Source organism: Abramis brama (genome assembly GCF_963993115.1).
Source record: "Abramis brama genome assembly, chromosome: 14".
Classification (NCBI taxonomy): domain Eukaryota; kingdom Metazoa; phylum Chordata; class Actinopteri; order Cypriniformes; family Leuciscidae; genus Abramis; species Abramis brama.
The window spans coordinates 15,871,032-15,888,985 of NC_139976.1; the positions used below are offsets into that span (position 1 = coordinate 15,871,032).

A 17,954-nucleotide genomic window follows, 5' to 3' on the forward strand; every position below is an offset into this window, starting at 1 on the left:
ATTAAAAAATTTAAAAAAAATAAATATCTTGATTGCAATTTACCTGTTAAGTAACCAGCAAAATACCAGAAGTGGCACATTAGGCTGCATGATGTAATGAAAACATTTAAAAACCATACTATAGCATAGTGCTTTTGTGAATTCACAAAGGCTGCAATTCAATTAAATAAATATATGCCCTGCGGGTTTAATATGCGCTTTAATTATTTACATGCATGTGTGTCTCAGAGCGGCTCCCTTCACAGTAAATTCTGCTCCACATGAACTGTTATCATTTACATGCGTGGAGCGCGTCTTAAACTGTGTCTCAGCATGCTGTGAGTTTGGATTGCTTATAACATTCATCTGAGAACTCAATGTGTGCCATTTCATCAGATTTGTAAGGTAAATCATTTATAAATCTATGCCGATACAGGAGAATACAACAATATGCTTCTAAATATATGAAGTATTCATCGTAATTTCAAAATTTGAGTTTGCATGTTTTGATGTCCACATATTCTTGTTCAAATACAGTGGCTGTACCATTTATGTCGTAAAGGGGCCAAACATGAAAGATTAAATGGTTAGTTCGCACAAAAAATTCTGTCATTACTCACCCTCATGTCGTTCCAAACCCGTAAGACTTTCGTTAATCTTCAGAACACAAATGAAGATCTTTTTTTGACTACGCAACTGAAATATTATATTATATTATATTAACTATATTATCCAATTGTAATAAAAATAACATTACAATTGGATAATATAGAGGTTTGAAGTACTGGAAAAAGTGTGAAGCACTTGAAAGCTCTTGAAAAGTGCTTGAATTTAACTCAAAAGGTTGTAATCCTGAGATGAATAATGTATAAAAACAAAAAACATTTGACTATTTCTGCCAGAATACCATGGTTACAGTTAGCATTGCTACATTAAATCCATGGTGAATGTTGGTGATTTGTGGACTGAAACGCCTTCTTTATTAGGCAAGGCAAGGCAAGGCAAGGCAAGTTTATTTATATAGCACTTTTCATACACAGTGGCAATTCAAAGTGCTTTACATAGAAGAAATTAAAATAATAAAAAGAAATAAGAATAATTAAAACAGTTTAGAAAAATAAAAAATAAAATACAGTACAGTACAAACAGTCGGACGAACATTGGCACAGTGCTCATTCATTAAATGCATAGCTAAACAGATGTGTTTTGAGTCTGGATTTGAAAGTGACTACAGTAGGAGCACATCTGATCTCCTCTGGAAGCTGGTTCCAGCTGCGGCTGGCATAATAGCTAAAAGCAGACTCGCCATGCTTAGAGTGAACCCTTGGTATTTCTAGCTGATATGATCCTAGTGATCTGAGTGATCTGTTGGGTTTATATTCAGTGAGCATATCTGCAATGTATTGAGGTCCTAGGCCATTAAATGATTTATATACCAGTAATAATACTTTAAAATCAATCCTAAATTTAACTGGGAGCCAGTGTAAAGACCTGAGGACTGGTGTGATATGTTCATATTTTCTGGTTCTGCTCAGAATCCTGGCGGCAGCGTTCTGTATGAGCTGCAACTGTCTTATGGTCTTTTTGGGAAGGCCAGTGAGGAGTCCATTACAATAATCCACCCTGCTGGTGATGAAAGCATGAACAAGTTTCTCTAAGTCTTGTCTGGAAACAAAGTATCTAATTCTTGCAATATTTTTTAGATGATAGTATGCTGATTTAGTTATTGCTTTGACATGACTACTGAAACTAAGGTCTGACTCTAGTGTCACACCAAGATTCCTGACTTGATGTTTAGTTGTTTGACCCCTAGAGTGAAGGTATGCGTTCACCTTGAGAACTTCATCTTTGTTTCCAAATGCAATGACTTCAGTTTTGTCTTTGTTTAACTGAAGAAAGTTTTGACACATCCAACTGTTGACTTCATCAATGCATTGGCACAGGGAGTCAATGGGGCTGTAATCGTTAGGCGATAGGGCTAAGTAGATCTGTGTGTCGTCTGCATAGCTGTGGTAAGCAATTTGGTTCTTTCTCATTATTTGGCTCATTGGGAGCATATACAGGTTGAACAGGAGTGGCGCAAGAATTGAGCCTTGAGGGACTCCGCATGTCATGGATGTCCACTCAGACTTATGATCTCCTATACTCACATAATAACCTCTCCCATCTAAGTATGACCTGAACCATTTTAGGACTTTCCCAGAAAGCCCCACCCAGTTTTCCAGCCTGTCAAGAAGTATGTTATGATCGACAGTGTCAAATGCAGCACTGAGGTCGAGTAGTACCAGCACTGATAATTTGCCTGAATCAGTATTTAAGCGAATATCGTTTATTATCTTTATGAGCGCTGTCTCTGTGCTGTGGTGCGGTCGGAAACCAGATTGAAAATTGTCAAAGTATCCATTCGAGCATAGGAATTTGTTCAGCTGATTGAAGACAACTTTTTCAATGATCTTGCCTATGAAAGGAAGATTTGAGATCGGCCTATAGTTGCTTAATATGGTCTTATCCATATTGTTCTTTTTCAGGAGGGGCTTGACAACTGCAGTTTTCAGGGAGTTTGGAAAACTCCCAGAGAGAAGTGAGGCATTTACCACTTCTAGAAGATCTGCTTCTAAACTGTTTAACACACTTTTGAAAAATGATGTGGGAAGTGTGTCAAGAGCACAGGTTGATGTTTTAAGGTGCTGTACGGTTTCTTCCAAAATTTTGCCATCAATTTCTTTGAAGTCAGACATAGTAACTACTTTCTCAGGTGGTTTGATGGTCTGTCTAACCCCAGGGCAACTCAAAGATGTGCTGATCGCCTTTCTGATATTATTGATTTTCTCAGAGAAGAAAGAGGCATACTCACTGCACTTGTTGTCTGAGAGCATTTCACTGGGAATCTGGCTTGGGGGGTTTGTCAGTCTCTCTACAGTAGCAAAAAGAGTGCGTGTGTTGTTTAAATTACTGTTTATAATATTTGAGAAGAAAGTCTGTCTAGCTTTGCCTAGTTCCATATTAAAAGCATGGATGCTGTCTTTGTAGATGTTATAATGGACTACAAGTTTTGTCTTCCGCCACATGCGCTCTGCTTTTCTGCATTGTCTTTTCATATTTTGCACTGCTGTTGAGTTTCTCCAAGGTGCTTTTTGTCTGCCACTCTTCTTCCTGACTTTAACAGGAGCAATATCATCAATTACACTTTTAACTTTTGAGTTAAAGGAATCAAGGAGAAAATCAACAGAGTCTGCAGATATGCTTGGTGTTAAGGATATAGCCTTCATAAATAGTACACTAGTGTTCTCATTTAAGCATCTCTTCTTGACAGACACAGATCTAGCTTCAGTGGCAGGAGAGATCAATATATCAAAGAAAATACAGAAATGATCAGACAGTGCTACATCCTTAATAACAATCGATGAAATGTTTAGACCCTTACTGATAAGTAAATCTAGAGTGTGTCCACGATTGTGTGTGGGTCCATGAACATGCTGAGTCAGATCAAAAGTTTTTAAAACAGTATTGATTTCTTTTGCCATATTGGTTTCTGCATTATCTATGTGGATGTTTAAATCTCCAGCAATGGCAAAACAGTCAAACTCTGATGTAATTGTTGATAACATTTCTGTAAAGTCCTCAGCAAAGGCTGGAGAGTATTTTGGAGGCCTGTAAATAATGATAAGTAAAATGCGTGGAGCACCTTTTAACACAATACCCAGATATTCGAAAGACAAGTAATTCCCAAATGATTTTTGCTTACATTGATAGATATCTTTAAAAAGAGCAGCTAGACCCCCACCTCTCTTAACAGCTCTGCAGACATTCATAAAAGTAAAGTTCGGGGGGGCTGCTTCATTGAGGATTGTTGCACTGCAGCTGTCTTCTAGCCAGGTTTCATTTAGAAGCATAAAATCCAGATTGTTTGTGGTTATTAAGTCGTTGACTAGAAGTGATTTATTTTTAAGTGAGCGAATGTTAAGGATTGCTAACTTAACAGACTTACTTTTCCCCACAGCAATATTAGTTTGACGTGTAAGAGGCACCAGATTAGTTAGGTTTGCTGTACGGCTATTGAAGGCCTTAGACTTTCTATCTTGTAATAGAACAGCAATAGAGGAAGATACAGGCACACTGGGTTCCCGTTTGTTCTGTAAACATTTGAGAAAGTTACTGTTATCAAAACGGGGACCCAACACATATCACTGAGAGCTGGTATCAGTTGTTTTCGGTTCACCTCGAGCAGATGGAGGAGGGTGTGGGCCCTGGCGTTGTGGCAGAGGCCGAAGAGCTCTCACAGGAGGGGGAGGGCGAGCTGGGCCCGCAGGCTTTGGTGGTAATGGTGCCTGTCTTTTTTTGGTTGGTATTTGGGGGCTTGCAGCAAAAGAGTGGGATAGTCTGGTTCCAGCATACACCAGTTCTTCCATTTTCTGTGAGAAGCACAGGAGTGGAGTTGCTGGGGAGAGGGAGAAAGTGTCTGGTGAAAGGGGCTGTTGCTCTGGTGTTATCGGAGGTTGTGATATGCTGTCCTGGATTCCCTGGCTGTTTTCCAGGAAGTCGTCCTTGGGTGGTGAATCTTGGAGCAGTTCTGATATGTCTGTCTGTGGTGAGCTGTGTGGACAGGGCTCAGCTGATATTGTGTCCGTGAGCAGAGGTTGTTGTGGCGGAGTGGTGTTATCATGTCCATTTTGCTGTTGAAGTGAAGTCCCGTGGTCATTCATACTGTGTCCAGATGTGTGTGTGCCGTTCAGATTGAGTGGATTGGCACACACTGCAGAAGGATGATTGAGGGAGAAGTAGATATTGTCCTTTAACACTCTTGAACCAAGTTTGTTTGGGTGATGGCCATCCCGATGAAAAAGTTGTCTCTGACTCCAGAAAAGATTGAAATTGTCAATGAAGTTTACTCCTTTTATATTGCAGGTTTTTTGCAGCCACGTATTAAGCCCAAGCAACCGTGAAAACCGGTTTGTTCCTCTTGCTGGGAGTGGTCCACTGATGAATGTTTGCACTTTCAGTCTTTTAAGTGTTTCAAAAAGTTCATTGAAATCCTTCTTAAGGAGTTCTGACTGCTCTTTATGAATATCATTCTTCCCCACATGAATGATGAGTCGATTTGCAGTCTTATGTTTCATCAGAATGTTCTGAAGTTCCCTGTTTATATCAGAAGTTGTTGCTTGTGGAAGGCAGCATGTAGTTGTATCCCTGCCGCTAATGTTTCTGATTATGGAGTCCCCCACTATCAGAGTCCTGGGCTCGGCTGCGCTCTGAGCTGAGTGCCGCTGTCTGCTCGACCTTGAGCACCAGTTAGCATCAGTGTTAGCCACTGGCCCATTCAGTCTGTGTTCGATCACATTCATCACATTTGGGGATTCCTCATTTACATTCATTAGCACTTCAAATCTGTTCTCAAGATGTATAGGTGGTGGTTTGAGACCAGTGTTTGCAATCCTTGTCAGAGCTGTATCTGGGGTAGAGGATGCTACTGCGGCAATATGTGATGCTCGTGACAATCTGATGTCTCGAGTGTCTTTGGGTCTCCCTCCCTGTTTGTGCCATCGATTAGTAAGTCGATCGGCTTGTTTCTCTACCTGTCGAGGAGCACTAGTTTCATGGGACTCACCGGTATGCTGAGGGTGTCCATGATGAAGCTCTGTTGTGTGCTCCGTCTGGTTTGGTGGTCCCGTAAGTAACTTTGTTTCAAGAACTGCAATCCTTTGTAAAAGTCTGTGGCAGTTGGTGCAGCAAGTAGATTTCAGAAGAGGCATTTTCTCTTATCCTTGTAGGCAGTTGTGTTTTCCTTTCCCGGAATGTAAGCTGGTCGGGTAAAAGAATTCTCAGTTTTTGTAGTAATCCAAACTTTGTCGTCTGAGCACTGTGCTGATTTGCTGAAGTTAAAATTAGGTGATAAAAGGAAATAAAATAAAGGAAATAAAATATAAGAAAATAGGAGATAAAATGTAAAAGCGATAGAGCAAAGCGCGGAGCAGTAAGCGAGAGCGTCCGAACAGTAGCTGAGCAGGAAGTCAAGTGTCTATTAGGGGTGGAACCGTACACAGAAGTAACGGTTCGGTTCATACCTCGGTTCAGACATCACGGTTCGGTACGAGTTTGGTACAATGGAGGGAAAAGCAAAACAAAAATGCAGAAGGCTTGTGCATGTCTCAGGCTGTAACAGCAAAGGAAAATAAATTACTTAAGCCTTGTATTTTTTAAATAAGTTTTATTAATAAAGTAAAGGCATAGAACCAGTTTATTTGTAGTGCACTGACAATAGTTTTATATAATTAGTTTATTAATTAAATTAATAAAAAGACAAAAAAGACCTTGAGATATGTTTGGTAATTGTACTTGAATGAATTGAACATTAATTTGCTACATTTCAGATTAATATATTTGTTTTCCTTAAAATTTTAATTAACAGTAACTTAAACACTTTGCAGTTTGAATGATGTCCTGTATTAACAAAATGACGGAGTATGTTTCCACTGTTCGATCGTGCCCAGGCCTCACACACACACATGCACACAAATATAAGTAAACACTTTGCGACTTTTCGATCGCGCCCGCAGATTAGGTGTCCCTAAAGAACCCGCATATCTAACAGTAGTTCCGCATTACATTACATTAATTTGCACGCGAGTTTTATTTATTTTTATACCGTGTATTCTCCTTGTAAATTTATGCACCAAACCGTGACGCCCGTACCATTTCGGTTCAATACGAATACATGTACCGTTCCACCCCTAGTGTTTATCCTGGTTTCCACGTCATAGGCTACCTGTTTGGTCTGATATGTGTGGTTTATAACATAATTCTGCACCGAATTTAAACGCTTCCCACTAGATCTCGTTGCGATGCTGCGCTAATATTGGCAGGGGGCGTTGAGTTATAGCAGCAAGCCTAGACTGCAGATATATAAACCTTAAACAAATGGTGATTAATACTGAATTGAATATCAGTCATGCTGATCACGCTTGCTTAGCATTTTGAATATCAATCATGCTGATCACTTTCACAGGTAAGATGTAAAATTTGAACAGCCTACAGCCTTTGCTGCTTTGTTCGCTTTCATTTCTTTTGCTTTTATTCTCATGCACTGACTTCAGCCAATTAGAGTGATTCACATTCACAAAATCCGAAGTTATTCTCTCAGACTCCCTAAAAGAACAGCATCAAATAGTCTTAAAAAAGCCTAACCCTGTGGCGGAAGCAAATTTTCAGATTTTCTACATTTTTTTTCTGTGTATTAACTTGCACAAATTAATTGTTTACCACAAGCCTACTAATGTGCGCTAACGAATGAAATGAGGTCAATTTTGATTTCATGGCGACCTTTTTTATTATTTTTTATATGGGTTTGGTTGAGTGGGATATGAATATTTCCTGTAAACATGGAGTGTGTTGAAGTGGTCTAGAGGTGTATTGGCACTAAACCCCACATGCACATGTAGAGAAGAAAGGCATGAGTGTGATGGTGGTGTAATGATAGCATGGGTGTAAGGAAGGCCAGGCCCTCTGATCAGGAGACAAGGATAAATTGCTAGAAGACAATGCTATCCTTGTAAGAGCCTAAAACAGATCAAAATTGATAAAGAGGAGAGAATGTGGAAGTGATGATAGGAGAGGATGGTGAGGGAGGCAAACTAAGTAAAGCTGAAGAGCTCTGATTGTGTTGCACTTCCACTCAGATTTGGGTGAGTAGTTCTCATTCAGAAAAAGACACAGCGGCCCTAACTCCCTGCAGCCAGTGCTTGCTTTGTTTAAACCTCTCTGAAACAAAGGAGTCCATTATAGAGAAGAGGGGCACACATCTATCGCTCCCTTTCTGTCTTTCTCATAGTTTTCTCATAGACAATGAGGCTCTCAAATGGTCACCTCATAATAGCACATTACTGTAGGCCGCTGTCCTGGTTTATGTTGTCAGTGAGGTTGTGTAGCGAATCTAGCGATTCATGACTGTTCATGACCTCATTTATGCGTTCTGAACTATTGTGGGCTTTTCCCATGGCACATGAGTGTTGAGTTCCAGTTTAAGCTCTCAGAGGGTCTAAAACTAAATTGAATCCTCTCTTTCTCTGTAGACCAGTGTTCTGTTGAGATCAACTACACTGTTAGACATTCCTATAATTTGTTAGACATTCCTATAATTTGTACAGTTATTTACTGTAAAGAGAATTTGCAGTATTATACCTGTGATTCCATCAGCATCATGGGAATTTTCTGTGACGTCAAACACCACATACAGGGATTTACGGTTTTCTTTAAAATTGCTGTATTTGCCGTAATGGCCTTTTTGGTGACATTCCATCATGGTTTTTTTTATTTTCCTAATTTTTAACATTTGGATTGAGAGCAGCTTGAGGTGGTCAACACTGTCCGTTTGAACTTCAAATTAGAGGTCTACATGGAGCACCCGAGGACCCGGGATCCAACGTGGGACCCGTACGGGTTCGGGTCTATATTTTAAATGGTCAGCTGGGTCAGGGTCAGGTCCCAATCTATAACTTCAGGTCCTGAGGTTTTTGTAACTTGCAACTTGTAAAATTAGGATAAGAATAGTGAGCCGGGATATAAGGTTAAAATAAACGCATTGCGCTAAAAAGCTCTTCAGATTGCTCCAGCTAACGTGAACGTGCAATCTCAAGCGCATCATGTTTCTACGACAACCAGAGCTTCTGCAGTGACACAATGACTTTACCAATTGATGATTGGCTCTTTTACTTAAAAGGTGGGACTTATTCCGTCAAGCCGCGCTTTACACTTTCTCCCATTTTTATAATAATATGAATGAACTGTCTTGTTTAATCTTAAAGTTTTGGTGATCAGACTCTGCACAGAGATGATGGCAAATAAATAATGCTAACGTCAGCGGCCATGGCACTGAACGAGCAATCGTTATTATAGTTCAAAAGGGCAAACAGTCAAAGTTAGTATGCGAGTTAACTCGAGTCGAAATGCAAATCTGCAGTCACATTTGTCATCCATGACTTTTTGTCATCAAGTGGACTTTTTGAAGCTGAAATAATGAGTGGATTAAGCATGGTTGGAATAAAGAGCGGAATAACATGGATAGAACTTTCTTGGCGGTGGATTGTATCACAGTCAGTCAGGTACATAGACTGTAAAAAATATGGACAAAGCGTCTGTGATGTCACCCATAGACTTTCTGAAGAACGGGTTTGAAGCTGTTCATGGGGGGTATGGGCGGTGCCATCTTGGAAAATCTTGGGAAATCCTAACCCCGCCCACCTTCTGACGCACCGCGCGTCACTCAGCTCGCTCTGCTACTCCGGTTATCTCTGTGTATATTTTAGGCAACGAAATATGTTATATAACATTAATCTTTGCAATATTGAATATTGATATTTAAAATAATTTAAAACAAGAAATGGTACTTGAAATGTGAAATTGAAACCGCCAGTAGGTTGCAGCAATTCACTGTTAATGAGCGAATGATTGAGAATCAACCGATTCAATCAGACGGCTGATTCATTCAAGGAAAGAAGCATTTGATTATCTTAATCTATCCAAGTCAACTGATTCATTCAAAAAGCTGATTCACTCAGTAAGGAAACACCGCTGTGTGTGGCTTTGTTTTTAACTATTTTCAAGTCACTTAATATTAACTTCTTGTTTATTAAACTTGTATAAAATCAATATCACATTTGTCATCATGCTGATATTTGGAGAAAAACTGCACTCTTGTGATATTTATTGCTAAATGATATAAATAAAGACTAAATCACGCAGTGAAAGCGTGCACTCTAAATGCGCACCTGCACTGGTCTAATCTACAAGACAACATCGCGTAGAGTATGCATGCACTCTCTGGGTGTGTGTGAGGGATAGGCTATACTCGATAATGTAAAAGGCTATACTCGATAATGTAAAATTGCACATCTTTAAAACAACAATTCCAATATTATGGCAGACTATATATATCGCACACCCCTAGTCCAGGTCGGTTCCGGGTAGTACATTTCTCGGATCTGCACGAGTCTGGGTCCAGCTTTTGAAGTAATAGACGGTTCCGGGTTGGTTCCGTGTAGCACATTACGGGTCTCTTGGGGTACGGGTATGAATTTTTCTGACGTATCACTGATTATAATGGGTTCTATTGTCTTTTTGTCTCCACGGGTTTTGCCTGGGGATGGAACTTTGGAGTGGAAGAGTTTCGGAGAACATCTGTGCTATGTAATGATGCACCTTACGAAGACCGTTGTCCAGTTTAACCTAGGTTAACATTTACACTTCAACACAGTGGTAACATAATTGTTCCCACGGTAAAATGCGCTAACGCTTCGTTTTACAAAAGACTTTGTTAGCTTATTGAATTACCAAACTAAAATTATTTTAGCGAGCAACGCTCAGTTGTAGTTAATGTTGGCCTGTTGAGAAAATAACATTTAGCTAGGTTAAACAAAAGTTTTACCTTTTTAGTGACTAGCCATTAGTTTGTTAGTTTTTTTTAAAGCCCACAAAAAATGCAGTTAATCTTAAATTTCATTAAAGGTAACTGCAACAAAGCATCAAGAAAGAACACATCCTATATAAATCAGGGTGAACAGTACGCATCTGAAGTGTCTCTGACGATGGGAAAATCCATTATTTATCGGCTTTAATATACTTATTGTCTTATCAGGCCGATAATAATTAACATATCGGCCAATACAGATGTGTTGGCTGATATATTGTGCATTCCTATATAGGTGACTAGGTATCTAGTCATCAGACATCTTGTCTGATCTTGCCAAATTATTTGAATACTGTTGTTGTTTCTGTATTGGACGCTGAGTGGTATCTTATGTCTACACATAGAACACACACACACACACACACACACACACACTTGCAACCAGACTCTAGTTTTGGTGTTTCTATAAACAGCTTTTGGCTTTAGTTCAGATGTGTCCTTGTTCCATATGAAGTGCTGCTGAACTGCTGAAAAGGCCAATTCAAGAGCTCATTAAACTGCTGTTTCCTTAAAAGGTTAGTTCACCCAAAAAATTAAAATTCTGTTAGTAATTACTCACCCTCATGTTGTTCCAACCCCGTAAGACTTTCGTTTATCTTTGGATCACAAATTAAGATATTTTTGATTAAATCTAAGAGCTGTCTCACTCCTCCATAGGCTTCTCTGTAATTGAAACTTGAAAGTTAGCCCAGAAAGTTAGTAAAGACAATGTTTAAAATAGTCCAAGTGACTACAGTGGCTCAACCATAAATTTATCAAGCGACGAGAATACTTTTTGTGCGTAAAACAAAACAAAAATAACGACTTTATTCAACTATTCATTTTCTTCTGTGTGGGCCTCTGAGTGAGTTCATGTAGTGTAACAGCGCAGCGCTTCTGGGCTGTACGTCAGAACGTAGGCTCACTATTGGCCGACACTGGTCGTGTGTGTGTGATGCGTGTAGTGAGGCCAATAGTGAGCCTACGTTCTGACATACAACCCAGAAGCGCTGCGCTGTTACACTACGTGAACTCACATCAGAGGCCCACACAGAAGATTTTTTTTTAACATATGGCCAAATGATTTAAATTATTTTAAAGGTCCTTACAGCCTACAACATAAAATGAACCAAAACCCACAAAGTCACTGACCAAGCAAACAAATATGAAAGCAATTTCCTTTTACTCTGAATTACTCTGTCCCACGGTTGACTTTTTTGATTTAAAAAAGCTACACAACAGTTAGCTACAGGACATTTCTCAGTAGCGAGGTGTAGTGGTTGACCGGTATGTTTCCATGGCCAATATATTGGCCGATATTTGACATTTTTTAATATCATTTAAACAAGTCTTTGAATATGTAATGTGTGTAAATGTATCAGTAATATTCCTTTGGTCCACTAGTGACGGTAACATTGCTTTTTTGCAGCAGCAGCAAGTGAGTGAGTGAATGTACCTAAAGATCTTTCTTACCTGTCCACACTTTCTGCGTTTGTTTTTTCTTTATCATTATTAAGTGTCCTCATACTTTCAAAACGGTTGACATATATTAATTTGTATGTACATTTTGTAATTATAATGCAGTTCATATTTCTGTTCATTATCCTGAGAAAGTGCGATGGCCTGAAAAGTGGATGTTCTGTCATGTTGAATAGTTGATGGTAAATAAATAATCAACATTCTCTCCTGTTATCTGCTCCTAACAATGTGCCCATTCATAGCTGTGAAAGTTTACTGTAACCTCTCTCACAAACATAAGCTTCAAATGTGTGCAATATTCAAATGGGATTGAATTGTGAAAAATTACATTTTCTTTTTTAGAATTACAGTATGTCCTTTTCACTTCACTCTTTTTAGGACAATAGTAATAGAAAGACCTATATTTGCAGAAATTTAGTTTTGTTAAAGTCAGCTTTGACAGTGGCATTAAGAAGAGCGGTGCTTGCTTTTTAAAAAAAAAAAAAAATTATAAGAGCCTACTCATGGCTAGATGTCTGTCTGTAGGCAGAGAGACACTATATGGTACTATGTATAAAAAGAGGCCATTGCTGGTAGAGTTAAATAACCATTTGAATATCTGTGGTCTGTGTGTAGTAGTGTCTGGATTTCTTTTTGTGTCTGCCATCTACAGTATTTTTCTGAAAGGGATGACTTCAGGACTCGGAGCATTGCATGTTTGTTTAATTTTTTTTGTAAAAAACATTTTAGCGTTATTTTTTATTTATATAAATATATATGTAGATATGTAAATATTTTATATAGATATAGATACATATAGAAAATGATATATACTGAGTTTCTCACATTTCACAAGAAAATCCAATGAAAAGCCTAGAACACTCTAGATCACTCCCCCTCCCCTCCCTTACCCAAAACAATATTCAAAGCATATCCATGAGAGAATAAGACCAGCAAAGCAAGGTGTGCGTGTGTGTGTCTGCGTGTGTGTGTCTGCGTGTGTGTGTCTGCGTGTGTGTGTCTGCGTGTGTGTGTGTCTGCGTACGTGCATGGTTGGTCAGGCTTGTGCAACCCAGTTCAACCTAGGTTAACATTTACTCGTCAACATGGCGGTAACCTAAACTGTACCACAGTAAACTACATTGTTTCATTTTACAAATTACTTGGTTAGCTTAGTGAATTAGTGAATTTAAAATAATTTGTTAAAACCTTTATAGTTTTAGCATTAGTTTATATTTTTTATTTTATAGCAACAAAACATCAAAACACAACTGCAACAAAGCACAACACAAGGGTTATAACAATAAGGGTTAAGATATTTCCGGTATTCCTGCTGTAATTAAGATAAAGCTGCTTTTTTTATACTTTATAATTGATGCATTAAAATAACCTTTTTTTCTTTTCTTTTTTTTTTGGGTGAATCCAGAAGTTAAAAGAATATTATTGGGGTTGACATCTTTAATTTATGTGCTTTTTTAGATGTATGTGCTTTATGTGGTTATTTTTATTTAGTTTAAAGTTTACTTTGAGGAATCTTATGGACCCCTTGGGAGTTTGCTTATAGGCTCATTTAATTTCTCTCATGGATCATCTCATCTGTCAGTCAGAGGGTCTTTCATTCGTCCTGAGAAAGCGCTTTATATATCTGCTTCCATTTGTTTTCATGCTACGAGGCTTAGCATGTGGATTAGCTTGAGGTCTCTTGTGTGTGTGTGATGGGTACTAGGCCTAACTGTTGAGCTCACAGTATAATCATGAGAATCCCTGCAATCATCATCTTTCATTTACTAACTGACATCTACACTCTGTCTGAATCATAAGTATGAGTGGTACCAATACTCCATTTCCAGGTGACCATAGGAAAGAGTAGCAGCTGGACAGTGTTTGAACAGTTATTTATTTAAAGAATAGGGTTGTGCCGATAGATGATAATATCGTCTAATAATAGTCAGAGATATCGCAGATGGCTGATGCCTTTGACAATATCAACATGATGATTGGCTCGTTTTCCCATTTAGGCCTATGTATTAAATTATTATCAGGCTTGTATCAAATTAATATTTGGACCTACAATTCATTTGCCTTCCCTATAATTTCACAACGACATCACCACATAACCACACTTGTGACACAGACGCGCGTGTATAGGATTGAGGACTGAAAATGTTTTAGACTACAAAATTACATCCCATATCAAAATTTAATTGCAAGGTGATCTATTCACAAGTTGTCAAGAGTGCTTGTTCTAAAACCATTCTCATGTCGTTGTTTGAGCAAAGGCAAAAATGACATGGTTGTTTGTCTGCAATTTGTTTCCATTGCACAACAAAACATTTTAATAGCACTAATAGCAATACAAATACAGATTACTATTATTAATAATACAATTATTACTAAAATTATAAGCCTAATAACAGTCTTTAGTTTCGAACACAGCACAAAAGCATGCAGCTTTAAAGCAACATTAAGGAACTTTTTCTCTTCGGTCGCCCTACAGGTTGGAAGCGGAATTGTCCATTACCGCTGTCGTAAATAATTTCGCCGCCCGCAGCCTACCGTCGCACGCACGCTCGCTGTTTATCCAGCACCGGCTTTGAATGAACGATGTCCACAGACAAGGTAGAGTATGTTGCATGATTTCATGAAAGCATGATGTATTGCGACATCAGAAACGAAGAAAGACTAAATAATGACTATTGTAACGCTTGACGTAAAGCAAGTCAAATTTGTAGTTTTCTTATGTCTCATTCGGACTACAGAAACGCGACCCGGTTTGGCAAACTTGTATAGCGCGGTTATAGCAGATATAGGGCTGCAAAGCGAATCCAGAAGTGCCTTTCACCCTGTTACGACTTGATGAACCACTGAAACCATTTTGGAAACATTATTTTAAGGTAAATTTTTTTACTTAATGTTGCTTTAAACAGACTTTAATGATGGTGAACAAATTAGAAGAATCAAAAGGTCTTTTTTTTTTTTTAATGTGTGGTCCTCAAGAGAAATATTAAGCCAATAAAAAAGGGTTAGTTCACCAAAAAATAAAAATTCTGTCATTAATTACTCACCCTTGAGTCTTTCCAAACCTGCAAGACCTTTGTTCATCTTCAGAACACACTTTCTGTAATGTGAAATGAATTCTTTTTCTTCTGTGTCAGTCCCTGACGCCGTTCACGTTGTAAACACAGTGCAGCGCTTCCGGGTTCTATGTCAAAATGCTGGTTCAGTATTGGCCGGTTCCTGCGTCAGCATCACACGTATGCGTCGTGGTGCTCATGTGAACCGCGTCAGAGACTGGCACCGGCATAATTGTGCAAAGTTTGCCAGTTTCACGTGTGATAATGCACGTGCTCGCTTTTTAGGTGAATTATTTCTATGAGAAATTTTTCTTTATCACCAACTCTATCTTTCTATCTAGCTCACCAAATGATTCATTCTCATTTCCGGTGATAAAAAAAGTAAATTAGTAAATAATCATTAGTTAAATGCAAAAAACCCTATGACTATGGAGCACACCGCTCTGCGACACTATTAAAGAGCATCATATATAACAACCAATATTAATAAAAGGGTTCAAAAGTTGTGTGGCAGCACTACAGTAGTCACACAACAGCTGTAGAAATCAACTAATTCCATCCGTCCTGCTACTCCCTTGTGCTTTATTCACACATGTCACAGCCATCTGTCTGCCATCAAAATGATGCCCTGCCTCATGTTTTCTGTATTACAGCCCACATGTGAGAAGCATGTCAGTGTCTTAACTGCTGCAACCCTGAATCCATTTTAGATTTTTAATCTAAAGCAAATTGAAAAAAATCTTATACAGGCTATGAAAATAGCCAAGCAAGCTGGCATGGGGTGTTAAAACGCAAACAAACCAACCAACCTGTGTGACAGTTTGTGACTTTTCACCCTTTTGTAGTTTTTATATTTTTAGCATTCAAACAATGCATACAGTTGCTGTGGTAAACTCCTCTTTTTAAAAAGTTGCATCAACAAATTAATCCCTTTAAGCCGTTACAGCCATACACATTCAGACAAGACAGGATGTGCCAACCATTCAAATGTTTGGGGTCAGTAAGATATATTTTTTTCTTTTATTAAAGGAATTGATACTTTTATTCAGCACAGATGCATTACATTGATCAAAAGTGACAGTAAAGACTTACATTGTTACAAAAATCTATTTCAAATAAATGCTGTTCTTTAAGATTTTTTTTAATCGGTTACACTTTATTTTAAGGTGTCTTTGTTACAGTGTAATTGAAGGACTAAGTAATATTAATGTACTAACATAACATGTACTTACTATAGGGTCAGGGGTTGGCTTAGGGTTAGTTGCATGTCATTATGCATAATTCACTGTTATTACTAACTACGATAGTGTGGCTTCTAAAAAAACCCTTTTGTAATCAGTATTGTACTGTTGTAACTTGACTTGAAAAGGTGCCATTCAAGTGGAAAGCATTACACAGCAGCATGTTTGTGGTGATAATCAGAGAAGGCAGTGTGTGGAGTGTTTTAATAATCAGACAAAAATCAGCTGATTCCCTCAAGGGAATTATTCTAACTCTCTCCAATACTGCTGGGTGCTTCATGTGGTGTATCTTCTTGTGTGTCTGTGCCGATCCACAGATGAATGAATAGAGAGAGCGCTGATGTGTGGTAGGGTGGCAGAGTGCCTCTGGAAGCTGTCCTCTAAAAAGAGCCATAAATAAATCATTCATCTCCTTATGACTCTCACAGCCTCTGAGGGCCCATAGAGACGGTCACACACAATACTCACCCAAACTCTCACTGAAGGAATGGGGTTTTGTTCTCACACAAACTCCCCCAATCATCACGTTAATGACTCTTACAATGCTCCAAACCTCAAATGCACCTTTGATGGTGCACACACACACCCCTCTCATGTGCACAATAAGGCTCAGTAGAAATGAACTTTGAGCCAGCTGAAACTATTGAACCATTTCTTCATGTAGACTTTGCATAACCTTCAATGTGTGTTTATAGAATAACTTGAAAGTGTTGTGGTTTGGATACAAGACATTCATTAATACATGCTCTCTAGAATGCGGTTATGACCTTTTGTACGACATTTAAAGGTTTTGTGATGAATTAATGAGCCCACACTAACTTCTCTTCAACTATCCTCTAGTGTACACTTTTATGTTTGAGTTGATTAGTAAATGTTTTATGCTATATCTCCACCTGGTGGTTACAACGCGCAAACGTATATCTTTCCACTACAGGGCTCAAGCATTATTTTACTACTTTGGTTAAAATAATAATAATAATAATAATAATAATAATACTATAGAATTTTTTATTTGCCCTACTAATATTTTCACTGGCTCCACAACATTTGTATTTTTTTTATGTCATACATACAAAACACATTCTTAGAAATAGTTGAATAGTTAGAATTGCATTAAAATGTTGCATTTTATTAGAGGAATTTTTGGTAAAATGAACTACCTTTCCATAATTTTTCATTTCTCTTTGCCTCTCTTTTAGTTGTATCAGATTGTTGTTACGACTGAGAAAACCTCCTGAAGGAACTCACTCTTCTTGTCGATCAGGTATGTGGCTGTCTGTGCGTGGGAATATGTGTGTTGTCAGTTGTCAGGAATATGGTGTTTAGTTGTGAGCTGATAAGTGCAGCATGTGCAAGCTGCATTAATGTGTGAAAGCATATTTACACACAACTGATGTTATAATTTTAATGTTAAAGCACTTAGAGACCTAACAGACCTAATCTACCTAGCCTGTTAAAAAAAAGTCATGCAGAAGAGTGTGGCTTCTTGGCATTCTCAAAACATTTACTCTACTGTAATGAAATATTAAAACAGATGTATATCAGAATAGACAACTACTTTTAAATATCCAATAATAGAGAAAAAGGCTTTTCTTACGGAATGTGTAGGTCTAAAATCAACCAGCAGGGGCTAATGTGGCTGTGTTATACAAATCTTGACTACATGCTTGTGAATTCCTTGCAGAAGACAAGCAAAGACATAAATGTGTTTAACGTGCAAAAAACAGCCCTGGTTATACATCCACGTTTTGATTTGTGTCAGTA

General features: G+C 38.3%; 1 protein-coding gene across 2 annotated transcripts in view; it reads left to right on the forward strand.

Annotated features, from left to right (window-relative positions):
- The window catches only part of mpp7a (MAGUK p55 scaffold protein 7a), a 154,136-nt gene that overhangs the window by 45,713 nt on the left and 90,469 nt on the right, over positions 1 to 17,954 (forward strand). For both annotated transcript variants that reach the window (XM_084134883.1, XM_084134884.1), the window contains exon 2: positions 17,390 to 17,454. The gene's annotated coding sequence lies outside the window, so the exon portion shown is untranslated. The remainder of the gene's footprint in view (positions 1 to 17,389; positions 17,455 to 17,954) is intronic.